At 39.3% G+C, this 15179-nt stretch overlaps 1 pseudogene; it reads right to left on the reverse strand.

Moving 5' to 3' along the window:
• Positions 1 to 14213: 14213 nt before the first annotated feature.
• On the reverse strand, positions 14214 to 14966 carry LOC148026183 (accumulation of dyads protein 2 pseudogene; annotated as a pseudogene).
• Between the last annotated feature and the right edge of the window lie 213 nt (positions 14967 to 15179).

The raw sequence follows: 15179 nt of genomic DNA on the forward strand, positions 1-15179 counted from the left end.
TCTCTTCATCCTTCTTTGCTTCTCTCTCCCCTTCTATTTCTATAAATGTTTCTTTATCTCCCCATCTTCCCTCCCCACTCTCACTTCTCCTCTCTTTTCCTTTCGCTCCCTTCTTTTCTCTATGTCTTTCTCTCATTTCCTTTTCATTCGCACTCGACGCATATCACTAAAATCAAAATCAAGGAGGATCAAAAATAAAAAACTCATAAAACAAGGCATTGAAAGACTCTCTCTCCCCACTCCTCTTCATGCCCCTCTTCCCCCTCTGCTATTCTCTTTTTGTAATTTTGTTCTCTCTAGTTCTCTCATTGTTTCCATTATTCTCTCTCTTTCTCTTGCTCTCTATTTGTTATTTTTTCGATCTTTCTTTTCTTCCTCTTTTTGTCTCTTTTTCTCCAATTCTCTTTCTAGCTCTCTTTTTTTAAACACTGTCCTTCTTCTCTTTACTTCACCCTTTTATCCACCTCTCCCTTTACTCTCCATTTCATGTTCTCTCCCCCCTCTCTTTCTTTCTCTCTTTCTCTTTCTTATTGCCTCTCTCTTTGTTTCTCTCCACCCTCTCATTATTTTCTCACTCATTCTCACTCGCTAATGTTGTAGATGATATATAAGAAGATGTGGTAATTGATGGAAGATAATGTCAACATGAAGAATCACGGATGGCATTGTAGAAGAAGAGAAATGCATTATCAAAGAATGGGGATGCAGAGGCCACTGATGTTGATGGTTCTTTAGTCCTTCAAATGATCTTCTACAAAAGTCATGTAATCCAACTTGTGCTCTCTTTAAGGGGTGTTTTTAACTTGTGTGGTGACTTGTGCACGTGTAGGTGGAATTGGGAGACGGGCCAACAATACTTCAAGCAAGGTGGAAGTATTGTCCCACACTTGAGGATCTAATTAGTGAAAAGTTATTGTGTAGTGCTAAGCTCAAGGAGACAGATCATCTAAGAAAGCTGAGATGCCTTGCCCATAATGTGCCATGAGACTCTGTAGTGATGGAAGGGTACTAGGTTAGAGATGGAGCTGACCAATCAAAGCCACTAGATGTGTCTAACTTAAGGATGCCTAGGTGCAGTGCAACTGTGAATGTACCTAGCTAATCTTGGAGCTCTTGCTCTCTTTTCTTTTCTTTTGTCTTCTTCATTTCTTTCTTTTTTTGGATTGTGTTGTGTGTGTGTGTGTGTGTGTGTGTGTGTTTATTTATTTTTTAATGAATGGTACAAAATATTTACTCCTCATGGAGTGGCTACAAAGTGAGGGGAAGACACCCCTTGCTTAGAAGATATGGCTTAAGGAATGTTTGTATGTGAATGGGAGACTCTGGGTAAAAAGGATGTATACACAAACCAAAGTTGCTATCCACCATATCCTCTAACAAGGTGATACAATAGGATGGAGACTATATAGCTCAAAGATAAAGTCTTGCCATGGCAATGCGGTCAGTCCATGAATTGATATCAAAGAATAGTAGAGAAAGTCCCTCCTCATAAGGAGTTGGTGGCTGTTGTAGAAGCTTGACGAGGAGTCAGAGATAATTGGATGTCACAATGAATGTTGGATTTGGAAAATTTGTGAAACTATTGAAAGAGAATCAACTAGAGATCGTACAACTAGAAATGGTAAATTTTACTCTCATGTGAAGCATTTGCATTAAGGGCCTTGCAAAAATTGTATCTACCATGTTCCTAAACGTCATCATAGTCACTTGCATACCTTCTTGGATAAGGGCAATACAACACATCTGCCCTCCAACTAGAGTATGCAATTATTGATACATGCATGGATGCTATTGTAGTCCATGCCAAGCTTTCGTAAAACATATCGCGCATCATCATGAGACTCAAGCATGGTATTTGCAAGTGGTAATATATGATACTTCAGTAACCTGAAAGAAAATCATAAAACACCTTGAAAAAGCACAATTGTTTTTTATGATAGTACCAAAAAGAAATCAACAAAGCGTACCTACAAGGTACCTGAACAACTCGGTCACACTCACATCGCTCCACCCGTATTTTGCTTACACACTTAGGAGTGCAAGCAATGTCTTCAAGTGAGATATTCGACACCCATCATATAATGGTATGAATGCTTCCTCTCTAAGTGGATGAGATATCTCGACATCCATGGGCATCAATGCATCGATGAATGCCTCCATCTTAGGCTCCAAGATTGTAGGAAAGTCTGGAAGGCTGCCTGTCTCCTTTGGTATTGACGGTATGGATTGGGTAGTACCTTCCAAGTGGTGGATTGGCTCAGGAACTCCATCCATCGTACGCCCACAAACTCTTCTAACTAGCCACAAAGGGTGCACTCCTCCTTGGGATGAGACGTCACCTCCCTGTAATAAATTTGCCAGCCACATCCAATGTTTTTGTATATGATATTCAATTAGTTTGCGAATACAATGCATGATTGATATATACTTTTCTTACCTTTTGCTCAAAAATTTGAGATTGCCTGATCAATGATCTCTAATTGAAACTTGTTGAAGCATCGTACGTGTTCTATAGACAATCGGCGTTTTCCTCTAATTGCCAGCTTACATTGAGAGCAAGAACATGGGACATGCTGATTAAGATACACCTCGCGATCTTGAATATCACGGCCTTCATCGTTTTTCATTTGGTCTACGTTGCGACAAACAATTTGTTTTTGTTATAATTCTTTTTTTCTTTCTTAAATTATTTGAGAAGGAATTTCATCTCTTGTAGCTCAACAAAATTAACGTATGTAAAGTCTCCACCCACCTACGGATGGGCCTACAGAATGTAAAGTCTAATGTGCTATGCATGGGGACATGGGAGTAGCTACCCTATGTCGGAGTGTTTCCCATCCTGTGGTGTAACGTGTCCGCTCCTCAAATTGCAGGACACGTCTTAGCAGTCCATCGAGAGATATATCTAGAAGATGCCGCCTGGCACTCCTAAGGAATGACACGGGGTTTGCCAACTAGGGTCTCTCGAGTCTGCCCCGCAACGGAACTTACCCGGCCGTTCCCACTAGGATTGACCTGAAGTCCGGGTTCCTTGTAATCGGGTCTTCCTAACAACCTTGTAGCGTCAGTCTACAACTGCTCCACTTTGCGCAGACAGAACTGGGCCAAAGCAGACTCATACCGCACGTGGTTCAAAGAGAATGGGAAACGAGAGGGATGCATCACTCGACCTCTCTACCCGTAGGACATAGTCCCATTCCAGTCCCCTAAAATGGTATGAATCAGGGTTCTAACCAACATTGTCTAAGGTCATCATCCGACCTTTCCTAACATTTCCTTTGAGGAAATCTCTCAACTAATCAAGACCACCCTTTCGTAGGATAGACCCATTGGTCACATGTACTAGCCTTCCCTCGGGGGTTGTTTTAGTTATCTAGTTACCTACCACATTATGTTTGACACATAAAAGCAGCTTCCTTAATTAGCCCGTTAATGACAGATTCCTTTACGTAATTTAGGGCACAGACATGAAGACAAGACAAAACAAGATCAAATACTTCCTTAACTTATCTTCAAAGTAATATTTGTCTCCCGCCCATACAGGAGAATTAAGTATTCCTTTCTGCCTCCACAGAAAAATCCTTTCGTCTCCCGGCATCATACTTGGACACATATGTACCCAAGACGAGCAATGATACATATTAGTGATTCAATTCCCTTCTTTATCTTTTCTGTTACGTACTTCTATCGAGAGAATGCTTGTTCTTCTCTCAAGCATTATAACCTACACATTAGATGTAAAGAAGTATGTATTAACCCCTAAATAATAAGCATTTTCAGTCTGTCCAGTAATCACCAATATGCCATACAAATCAACATGGCATTAAGAGATGTTTACACTTTTGTAAACATACATAAACATCGATATTGAAATACATGCGGATATATACATCAACACAAAGTATAGATTTAATTTTAAGGCCTTACTTTAATCATACCATTTACATGAAATATAATGAAAAGAATAGCACAAGAAAACTCAGAGAATTTGACCAAAATAAATTTTATTATAATGAAGAGGAGTTTGATTTGACTCAATACATTGTATGAAATGTGGGTATTATAGAGTAATTGTTACAAGGATAGCAGCCACATGACATGCAAATCTTAATAGGCACATTGGATTGACACCTGAGATATTCTAAGACTCAATACATTGTGTATTATATGGATGATATGATACAAGAGTTTCATGGATCATTTCCAATTGGCATGGAGATCCAAATGGATACATAGAACCAATAAAGCAGAGGATTTTTGAACCATCGACTTCCAGCAGATCCATATCATCCAACACAAAGGAATCGCTCACCACATCGAAATAGTCGATTGAGAATGATATGCTTTACCTAAACCTTGTACAATACTTGCATGTACAAAAAAATACTTGTATGAATCTCTTTTAACAAAAATACTTGCATTAATCTCTTTTAGCAAAAAATATCTAGATAACTGCATGAATAGAAGCAATACAAAATAGGGCCAATTTACCTATAAGCTGATCTGCTGAAGATAAGATTGAATCATTGCTAATCAAAACCCATTGCAAATGGTGGACATAAGAAAACATCAATCCCATCAAACATAAAAGTCACTAATTAAATGAATAAATTTTGGCACTACAAAATATGGCAGATTTACTTGTAAATTGAGCTACAGAATCTCTGCTCTACCTTGTGTTAAGTGCTGCAACAACAATTGATCCTTAAGTTAGAACTAGCATCAAACCATATTGTAAATATAATAGAAAAGGGATAATGCAGAGAGGAAGAAAGAGAGAGTGTGTGAGTACACGGGAGAGAGAAAGAAATGACCAATCTTGCCCAAATTGATCTCTGCAAAAGACAATTTTCCAAGAGTTAGTATTTATATGAAGGTATACTGAAAAAACAATAGAAAAGAGGAAACATAGAGAGAGAAAGAGAGAGGGAGAGAGAGATAAGCACTTATGCAATGTCACCCAAAATAATTTATGCAATAAAATAACAACAAGGGTTAGAACTAACATTATGTTGTATTGAAAAGATATCAGAAAAAAAAACCAAAGAGAGAGAGAGAGAGATTAACACATTTGCCTCTTGCTCCAAATAAACTCTGCAAGAAAACAACAATTAGAACCAATATCAAATTCTATTGAAAACACAACATAAAAGAGAAACAACACATAGAGAGAGGGGAAAAAGAAAGGAGAGAGAGATGAGTACCTCTGTCTTTTGCCCCAAACAACCTCTGCAATAAAACAACAATAACAGTAAGAAATGACATCAAATCCTATTGAAAAAATAGCAAACAAGAGAAAATGCAAAGAGAGATGGGCACCTGTGTTTTGCCCAAAATCTGGAGCTGCGTGGAGAAGAAAGTGCAGAGGTAAGCAGAATGCTCAAAACATAAAACCTAGATTCAATAAAGTTACCTTCCACTCCATGTATTATATTGTCGATCCTTCAAGGTACCAGAGTGGAGCTAAATTATAATACTACTACTACTATTATATTACTCATGACTTTCATTATTGATAGATAGAACTACCTTTTTCCTCACTGATTGCGATTCGTGGGGCATTATTAAAAGCTTATATTGACGCTTTTAAACTTAGAAAGTTGTTTAGTGTGTGAGCTATAATTTTATTGGCAAAAGTGAGAAGTGTTGTATCGTTCTAGGGCATGATTTTCTAAGAAAGAATATTGTATGGTGTGCATCATACAAACTTATGTACACCAATTAAAAAGCCAACCCACTGGTCTAATACACATGTATTTTATGGAGTGGAAGGTTCTGTAGTAACTTTATAAGATATATATGTATTATATTATATTACTATTTATTTATTCATGGTCATGACTTTCATTATTGAGAGGTACAACTATCCTTTGCCTCACTCATTGCGATTCGTGGGGTTGGCATGGATATAATAACCCTTCATGGCATTAAAAATCTGTTATTGACATTTTTAAACTTAGGAGGTTGTTTACTGTGTGAACTATAGTTTTATTGGCAGGAGTGGGGAATGTTGCATTATCCTGGGGCATGATTTTCTAAGAAAGGATATTGTATGGTGTGCACCATACAATGCTAGTTACACCGCTTAAAATACCAACTCACTGGTCGTTATGGCTTTGGGTTCGATCCTTGACTTTGCTCATTACACAAGGGGGTTTTCGCATCATGAAATGGATACATCCATTGTGACAAAAAGTCTAATCTCTCACTTAGGGAGCCATGGGAATTTGCTTGAAATAATCCAAATGCACCTTGAAGACCCACTTGAGTCCTATGTGTGGAATAAACAAATTGAAACCTCACTCGAGATGCTACTTACTATAGCAAATTCTATTGTAGTCAATCATATGGTCTAATGCACATATGTTTTAAATTTAATTCTTTGGAAGTTAATCTAATGTCATCTAGGATTTTCCATTGTTTCCAATTTTTAAGATAAGATAAGAATAGTTGATATGCACCTCGATGTTGAGGCATGTGTTTTGCACAACATGCAGGACAAAAATGTGTCTGTAGCAAATGTTGTGCAGTGTGCTCCCAGTGTGCAAATGAATATGTGCAAAGGGCAAGAGGTTATAAGGAAGAAGGTAGTTCGTCATGCACTCATGCATGTTGGAGGATATGAAAGTTCCGTTAGTTTCTTGAGAGTCATTCATCGCTTGGATGGGCTTGAGAAGCAAGTGAAGGCACTATTTCGAAGTCAAAGGGCTTTGGTTTCTCTGGATGAGAGCATTGATAGTCGTCTATAGAGGATTGAGAGAATTTTGGAGGAGAAATACGAAGGAAACCTTTGTGATGGGGTGAGGATACAAGATGAGTTGGAAGAAATCAAGGGTTACATAGGGGAGATATATGACCATGTCCGAAAATATTGGCCACGCATTGGATCCTTGGATGATCATGATCAGAAGATGAAAGATCTTATTGACAGTGCTGGTCATATAGAGGATGGAGTATGTGAGTTAATTGCTCACAAGAATGAGAATGTTTCCCTTGATGTGCAACTTACTTCTTTGAAAGTTTCTCTTAATAGGTTTTCGGCAATGTTAACCCAGATGAATCGTCGTGTGGGGTCATCCCCTTACACTCGAGAACATTGCCCTTGATGTGCAACTTGCTTCTTTCAAAGTTTATCTAGATAGGTTTTTGGCAATGTTAACTTGGATAAGTCGTCGTTGCATAAGCATATCCTTGAAAATCTCCATTTTGAAAAACATTATCTATCTCTTCCAAATTGAAAATCGCCACATACTTGATATATATAATCTCTGCAAAACTTTTTTAATGAGTTGTGTTTTATTCGATTGATGAAAATCTCCCTTTTGAAAAACATTGTCTATCTCTTCCAAATTATTAAGATTTTTTGAACTCATTTTAATAGTTTATTTGTTCATATTTTCACCTTGGTATTCATTCATCTTTGACCGTCAAACACCTTTGGATCTTTAACACATTCGAGCCTTTGGCAAGACCTATGTATGGATCTAGACGAATGGACATCCATTAGTAGGACTTGGAGAGAGAGAGAGAGAGAGAGAGAGAGAGAGTCAGAGGAGAGGAGGGAGGTTAGCCGGCCTTTGTTGAGCGATGTGTGCATGTGCTAAGGCATGGCCATATATGCATTTGGTTATGGGTGTTGGGCTTAATATGTGTGTATTCTTTCACTTTCGAGTCTAGGATATCCTCGAGACTAACATATCTTCAAGTTTGAGTGATGCTTTGCTGGGCCTTTGGTGAGTGTCATGTGCACATGTGGATGAATGGGCATCCATTGGAGAGGGGAATCATTAATTGGCTTTTGGCGAGCACTGTGTATGTATGTGCTGATGCATGATTATTTACACATGTGTTCATGCATGATTATTCTTTTGTCTTTGAGTCCAAGACACTTTCGATTTAGGGTTTTCAGTTGGAAATGTGTTTGTCTTCAATGGCTTTGAGATTTCTCTATTGGGACTCTTATACTCTATTAAAAGTTTCATGTAGTCATCATGGAACAGAGCAAAGCTATGGACGATGTTCTAGACATAGTGCATTCGACTCCATTGAATCCAATTGATTTGGTTGAATCAAAGAAAACAACCACAACATCATCTCTTCGACGCTTGCCTGCTTGGAGCCGTTTGCATGGGTATGAGAAATAGTTATTCTATTTGTATTTATGTCAAGATATTGTGTTCTTTTTGGGGAGATAGTCATTTGTGTATTTTGTTGTAGCCAAAATGTGGAGTTTAATAGAGTGAATAAAGTTAATGTGCGAAAGATGAAAGAAGTGGCGAGGCAACATGGAGGGCATGTTAGTAAATCCACAAGGACATCAACGATTCGAAGAAAGACAAAGGCTCCTTCAAGTTCTTTGGAAATTAAACGCCTCGAGACCAAGATGAATGAGTTGATGGAATTGCAAATGAGTTTATCCACACGTGTCGATCATGCACTTGCCATTTACTCTGTAGAGTTGCATGAACAAGCTAAAGGTTTGTACGGTGTTGTGTGCGAGACAAAGCACACCCAGATTGTTCTTCAACAAGTCTCGAGTGGTTTGGGTGGTGAAGTGAGGGAACTTTCGACAATTGTCTTTGAGATAAGCAAGTTGATGAATTTGTTGTTGAATGATATGTGGGCATCATTTTGGGGGTTTGGAGATTACCACAAGCATGTGATTTGCCAGAGGGGTTGTCGACTACCGTTCTTGCAGTTTTAAATGAATGTTAATAGGTTCAATGCCTTGCTACAGCAAACTGAGTCATCAAATGAACAGTCCCAATTGAGGAGGACTTGCTTGGATGAGGCTTATGATCTATTATCGTCTTGCTTATATCTTATTTGAAAGTGCTTGGACCAATGCTTTTTTTGTGATGATGCGTGCTTCCTTTTTGTGAAGCTTATATTGGTTTTAATGTAACAATGTGATACCTCTTTCTTGAGGTTTGATCTATATAAAGAATTATCATGTCTTGCAATGTGGATACAAATTTTTTTATTTTTGTAGTGTAGTGCATGCAAGAGTAATATTCTTTAATTGTATGGTCTAATTGTAATTGTAATGTTTGAATATTCACCTCTCTCTCTCTCTTTCTCTCTCTCTCTCTCTTCAACATTTGGATGAAGGTTATGATCTATTGTTGTCTCGCTTATGAAGATATTGAAATGCTTAGGCCAGTACTTTTTTGTGATAATGTGTGCTTTCTTTTTTTGTAATGAGACTAAATTGAGTAAAATGTATTGGGTACCTACATTGTGGTGTGATGTCTCTTTCTTGACGCTTGATTTGTACAAAGAATTATTATTATCATGTCAAACAATGTGGATATATAACTTTATTCATTTTTGCGGTGTAATGCATGTGAGTAATATTCTCTAATTGTATGGTCTAATTGTAATGTTTGAATATTCATATTCTCTCTCTCTCTCTCTCTCTCTCTCTCTCTCTCTCTCTCTCTCTCTCCAGCGTTTGGTTCAATTTATTGGGGAGCTTCAATCTATGATGCATTCTTCTCTCTTTTAAAGAGTTTGTAAACATTGATCGCATTTATAATTCTATGTATGTGTCCATTGTCTCTTTGTTGATGTTTGATCTATAGTTTATAGATAGAATTATTGTCTTGCAACCTAGAGAGAAAAATTCATTGATTTTTGCAATGTAGTAAGTATCAAAGAGTAATATTCTCTGTAAAATACTTGGGTATGGAAATCTCTCTCTCTCTGTCTCTCTCTCTCTCTCTCTCTCTCTCTCTCTCTCCAATATTAGTTTCAATGTCTAGAAACTTGCTATGGATTGGAATAATAATGTGTATTATTTCTCTTTTGAAGAGTTTGTAAATATTAAATACATTTTTATTTTTAAGTATATTGCCTCTTTCTTGAGGTTTTATCTATAGAAACATTTATTATGTCTTGCAATTTATAGAGAAGAGTTCATTAATTTAAGAATCCTAACATTTTATAGTTTATTGCGCATTCATGTTGAAGAGTGATGTTTGGGTTTGAGTTATAGGCTTTGGGGGATCGCTTGCCAATTAGATATAGTTTTTTTTCGTTTGTCTTTAGATTAGATATCTAATTGTATAGAATATATAAAAATATATGATGATTCTAATTTTGACTACTATTTTTCCTTGCACGTAGGAGGATTGTGCTGATTTAAATTGCTGTAGTATTTTGGATTATGTGATTCTAGATTGATTCTACTTTTAAGTCTTTTTGAAAATACTAATCCCAATCAAGTCTCTCCTTGAAAGAATGCATGATTTCTCTTGATGTGCAGGATTTGTGAGAATCCAAACAATATGGGTTTTTCACATCAGAGAACTAGCAGGGATTATGTGTTACGTATTCATAGGCATAGACTCAACTCTACACGATATAGACAACAATAGGTTGCTAGTCTTAGGGCTCAAATGGCAAAACATGACCAGAGGGGGTACAAAGAGATGTGTTCTACTATAGTTGAGTGTCAGAACGTTTTGCAAGGAGGGGCTCTAAATCATGGTAGCTTGATTCGTGAGGGACTTAACAGTTTGATTGACCAGCAATCTGCTAATGATTATAATTGTGATGCTGAAAATCACCAAAACCTAGGAAATCCTGTGATTAATGAGTCACATGTCAATAATGCTCCAACCTTTAGTCCTCAAAATGGAGGTTTTTGCTCCATTTTACATGCTTTTCCTAGAATGGATATTCATCCTGCAACTACAATATTGCTATTTCAAGACCCGATTGTGAATTCCATAGGGGAGTCTTTCTGAGAAGCGTGAGTGATATTTGCCTAAATTGTGGAGATGTGAGGCTCAAGTGTAGGGGTTAGTTTTGTTTGGTAAACATTGTTGTGGAAATAGAAAAGTAATGTTGCCACAGTTACAATATCCACCACAGCTATTACATGATTTGTTGCACGGTATGCATCCTCAAAGTAGAGTATTTAAAAATAATATACGAGCATATAGTAGTGCTCTTGCATTTGTGTCACTTTGTGCCAATGTTGATGAGATTTTGTCTATTGTGGGAAATTCTTATACCTTTAGAGTGCATGGCTCCATTTATCATCGTATAGGCCCTTTGATTCCTAATGTACAATGATAGGAAAGGCCAAGATTTGCACAACTTTATGTTTATGATACTGAGCATGAGTTATCTAATCGGTTGGATGTTGTGCCTAATTTATTGCCAAATTTGCTTGGGGAGCTTCAGACTATGATGCATCAACACAATGCATATGCACAAGCTTTTAGATCCGTGGTATGCAATTGCAAAACAATCCCTTGCATGATTTGAGAATGACTATTTTTGGGGTTCAACATGCTAATAGACAATACTTAGCTCCAGTGGCAACTGAGGTTGCGGCTATCATGCCAGGACAAGGCGATGAGAATACTCTTGATCGTCGAGACATACATGTTTATAGTCAAGATGGACAATGTATTGCTATTTCAAACTTGCATAGGGTATATATGCCAATGCTATACGTTCTTATTTTTCCTATGGGTGATGATGGTTGGCATGTAAAGGTACCTTATAGCGGTGTTAATGTTCCAATTAATATACATGGATTGTCTAATAAGGACTGTGTTACTCAGATGCAATTTTATGCATTTCGACTACAAGTGCGTAAGGACACTGAGGTGTGCATGTTGCGGGGTGGTCGATTGTTGCAACAATTTATTGTTGATGCTTATTGTAGTATAGAGCAATGTAGGTTGGCTTGGTGTCGTCAAAATCAATCAGCTTTACGCTTGAAAGTTTATAAGGGCTTAACAGATATGATGGGAGTGATGGACGATGGGCCAATGGGAATTATTGGTGCCTCTATTAGTAAAAGGGTTGTTTTGCCATCTTCTTTTATTGGTGGGCCAAGACACATGTATCAGGATGCCATGTGTTAGAAGATAGGCATAGGAACCCACTATAAGCAAGGGCGTATGAGGGCAAATGGGTGTGAATAGCCTTAGGGGCAGGGAAAACCCTAACCCTAGCTTGGCAAAGGCTATATAAACAGCCTATGGGTCACTATCAAGTGTGAGATAGAGTGTACCCAAGTTGTACCTTGAGAAACTTATTAAACAAGAATTTGTTCTTGTACTTTGAGCCTCTTTCTCCCTCTTGTGCACACATTCCAATGCTGCAACTTTACTTTCAAACATAGGCATGGCGTCCATATTTTGACGCGCTTATTTATTAAAGCGCTTGATATTTATTTATTACTTTTGTATGCGCATGGGCGCACGATTTAAATATTTGTATTGGACATTGTATTTGGGTACCGCCTGACTCCTTGGGCGCCCAATAGCTTTAATTCTTTAGTGGCACAAAAGCTAAAGCGCGCTAATTGTAAATTGGGCTATTTTTTGAGCTTGAAGATGAATAATATATAAAATACATGCTTTGTGGAGTGCTCACACAAGGCATAGGGAAAGATTGCACCCAATTAGTCTCTTGCTTCATGTCGTGCAAGTTTTCTTCATTGTTTTTTGTGCAAAAAGTAGAGTTCTTTTGTTCTTAGGGACCTTCTGACGCTCACTACACGCGCATACGGTGTCCGATCTGTGCACCAGAGAGAGAGAGAGAGAGAGAGAGAGAGAGAGAGAGAGAGAGAGAGAGAGAGAGAGAGAGAGAGAGAGAGAGTGTGTGTGTGTGTCTCGGGGAAGTTACTATATGTATATCCTCTACATTACGTGCGTTCAATGCCTATTTATAAATATCTTTATTGGTGAATTTTTCTTGAATAAAACATAATCCTTTTGTATTAAATCTGTAAATAACCCCTTTATATTACACCCTTTTGTATGCAAAAAATGTATAAAGTTGGTATTTTAAAAATATCTTATTTTGAACCATGTGATGCACACATATATTCATGAGTAACTTACCCGCGTGTGTGTGTGTGTGTAATGCTTGCCTCTTTCATTTTGTCATTGATTCATGATAACTTGTTAATAATGAATATAGATTCGAACATTCAAAGCTAACGAGATTGATGCCAAGCCTTAACAAACTTTTCCAATGTTTGATTATAATGTATGGTTCAAACCATGGAATGTTCTTATAAGGGTTTTAAATGTGTAGTAGTCTTGACGATAATAGTAATGTAGCCTATGCCAGAGGAAGAAGTGGTTGTTGTCCACTATGCCCTAGTGGGTGTACTTGGCATTTCACTAAGCCATTAGGAAGCACCTATCTCTTGCATGCAATGGCTTCTCCTTTGAGATAAGGGCCCTTGGCTTGGATGGTGAGGACATCTCTCTTTCTTGCCCCTTTGAGATTAAGATTTGGGAAACCAAATAAAATTGTCTACAAGTTGACAATAGTAGGAGATGCTTTTCTTTATATTGTATCCCTAGAAAGTAGGGGAATCCTTTTCATTCATGTGGTTCTTATATATCCCTATTATCTTTATCCTCCCTGCAAGATATACATGTTTTCTTTAGCCATTTCTAATCGTGCTTATTGGGTGGTTAATGTATGAGTTAGCATGCACAGCCAACACTTTGAGATGTATGTATCTTTCTTGAAAGCTTACCAATGCCATGTTCCCTTTAATGATTAGCTTACCTCTATCATCTACACATTGGCAATATATCTCTTTTAGGCCATATCTATCTCTTTTTGGCATGACGAGTGTATACACGTGAATATATTGCTGAGGTATGTTTGTTTCTCGTGGATGTATTAGTCATGTTCTTGCAAATATTTGCACATTCTTACAAAACCCTATAATATGAATATGTCTCACATTTGATTCCTTATATTCCTAGATCTATGAGATAATTTTTTAAGTGCTACAAAGTTAAAGATAGTGTGCTAAAAAGAAGATCAATTTCACATCGCATTATTCAAGTGATAGGGACAAATTGTTGTGTATGAAGTTATTTATCTAGAGCTCGATGCATAGGAACTTTTGAATAGGACGCTATAGAGCTTCAAGTATCTTTTTCATCACATAAAACCTAGATTCAATAAATTTTCTTTTCTATCATAGCTTTATGCCATGTGCACCAAGCATGTTGTTTTATCCGAGCAACCTTTACAAAAATTTACAATGGCGCAAACCAACCACGCAAAGCACCGCTAGTGAGCCGGCCCAGGCTAGCTAGTTACTATTATTGAGGGGGACTTGAGGCTGATTTTCAAAGGTTCTTCTTTTAGAAATTCAATTTTCCACGAAAACTGCTCGTGTGGTGGGGAGTACGATGGCCACAGCATGCATGCATTCTTCACTGCTTGGGGCTGGCAAGTAGGCCAAGTTTGCCGACGGGGAGAGTGAAGAGGGGGCCGTTGGCGTCGGCGGCCAGGATGCCGGCGACGGCGTTGTACCAGGCGATGAGGGCGGTGACGATGCCGGTGAAGCCGCCGGCGCGATGCATGGAGGGCGAGTGCCGGAGCTCGGCGGCCGTGAGCAGGGCGAAGGTGAGGGAGAGGGCGGCGAACAGGGCGACCAGGGCGGCGGACGTGCGCAGGCTGCACGCCAGCATCAGCAGAGTGAAGATGCTCCAGGCCAGAAGGAAGGTCCCGACGGCCGGGGCCAGGTCCTCCTGAGCCGAGGCCTCCTTGTAGGCGGCCGCCACCCCGAAGGCAGGGATGAGAAGGACCGCGTAGGCCAGCCAGAAGGCCCCGTAGGAGGTAAAGGCGGTGGCCGCGAAGGTGTTGCCCGCCCGGAACTCCCACATGCCCGCCAGGCCCTGCGCCACCCCGCCGTAGAACAGCGCCAGGCCCAGGACCACGTTCACCGGCCCGCTGCTGCTCACCCCCAACAAGCCCGCGTTGTAGCACGACAGCACGAACGTCGTCAGCGCGAACGCCGAGAGGCCCAGGGGCCCCGCATTCGCCTGCTGCAGCCCGCCGCCAACCATGTTGCTGATTGGCCCGCACATGTACTTGTCGCCTAGGTAGTACGGCATGGGTGATAGCGGGCCTGCCGGCGCTGCTCCGGGGTGGCCCATCGACAGCACGTGCTGCGGCGTCGTCATCGACATGCCCCCCCCGCTCTCTCTCTCTCTCTCTCTCCAATGTGCTACTACGCTCCTCGCTCTCTAATTTGCTAATAGACTATCTGCTCTAGAATCTCTATTCCTTCCTTGTCTTCTCCTCCTCTCACTGCAAGCCGTGGTAAGACGCTCTCTCTCTCTCTCTCTCTCTCACAAAAACACTAATCTGCCCGCTCTATTAGATGTGCGTGCTAA

The sequence above is a fragment of the Lygodium microphyllum genome, chromosome 14, assembly GCF_053477565.2.
Source record: "Lygodium microphyllum isolate KBCC chromosome 14, Lygodium_microphyllum_v1.1.10, whole genome shotgun sequence".
Lineage (NCBI taxonomy): Eukaryota > Viridiplantae > Streptophyta > Polypodiopsida > Schizaeales > Lygodiaceae > Lygodium > Lygodium microphyllum.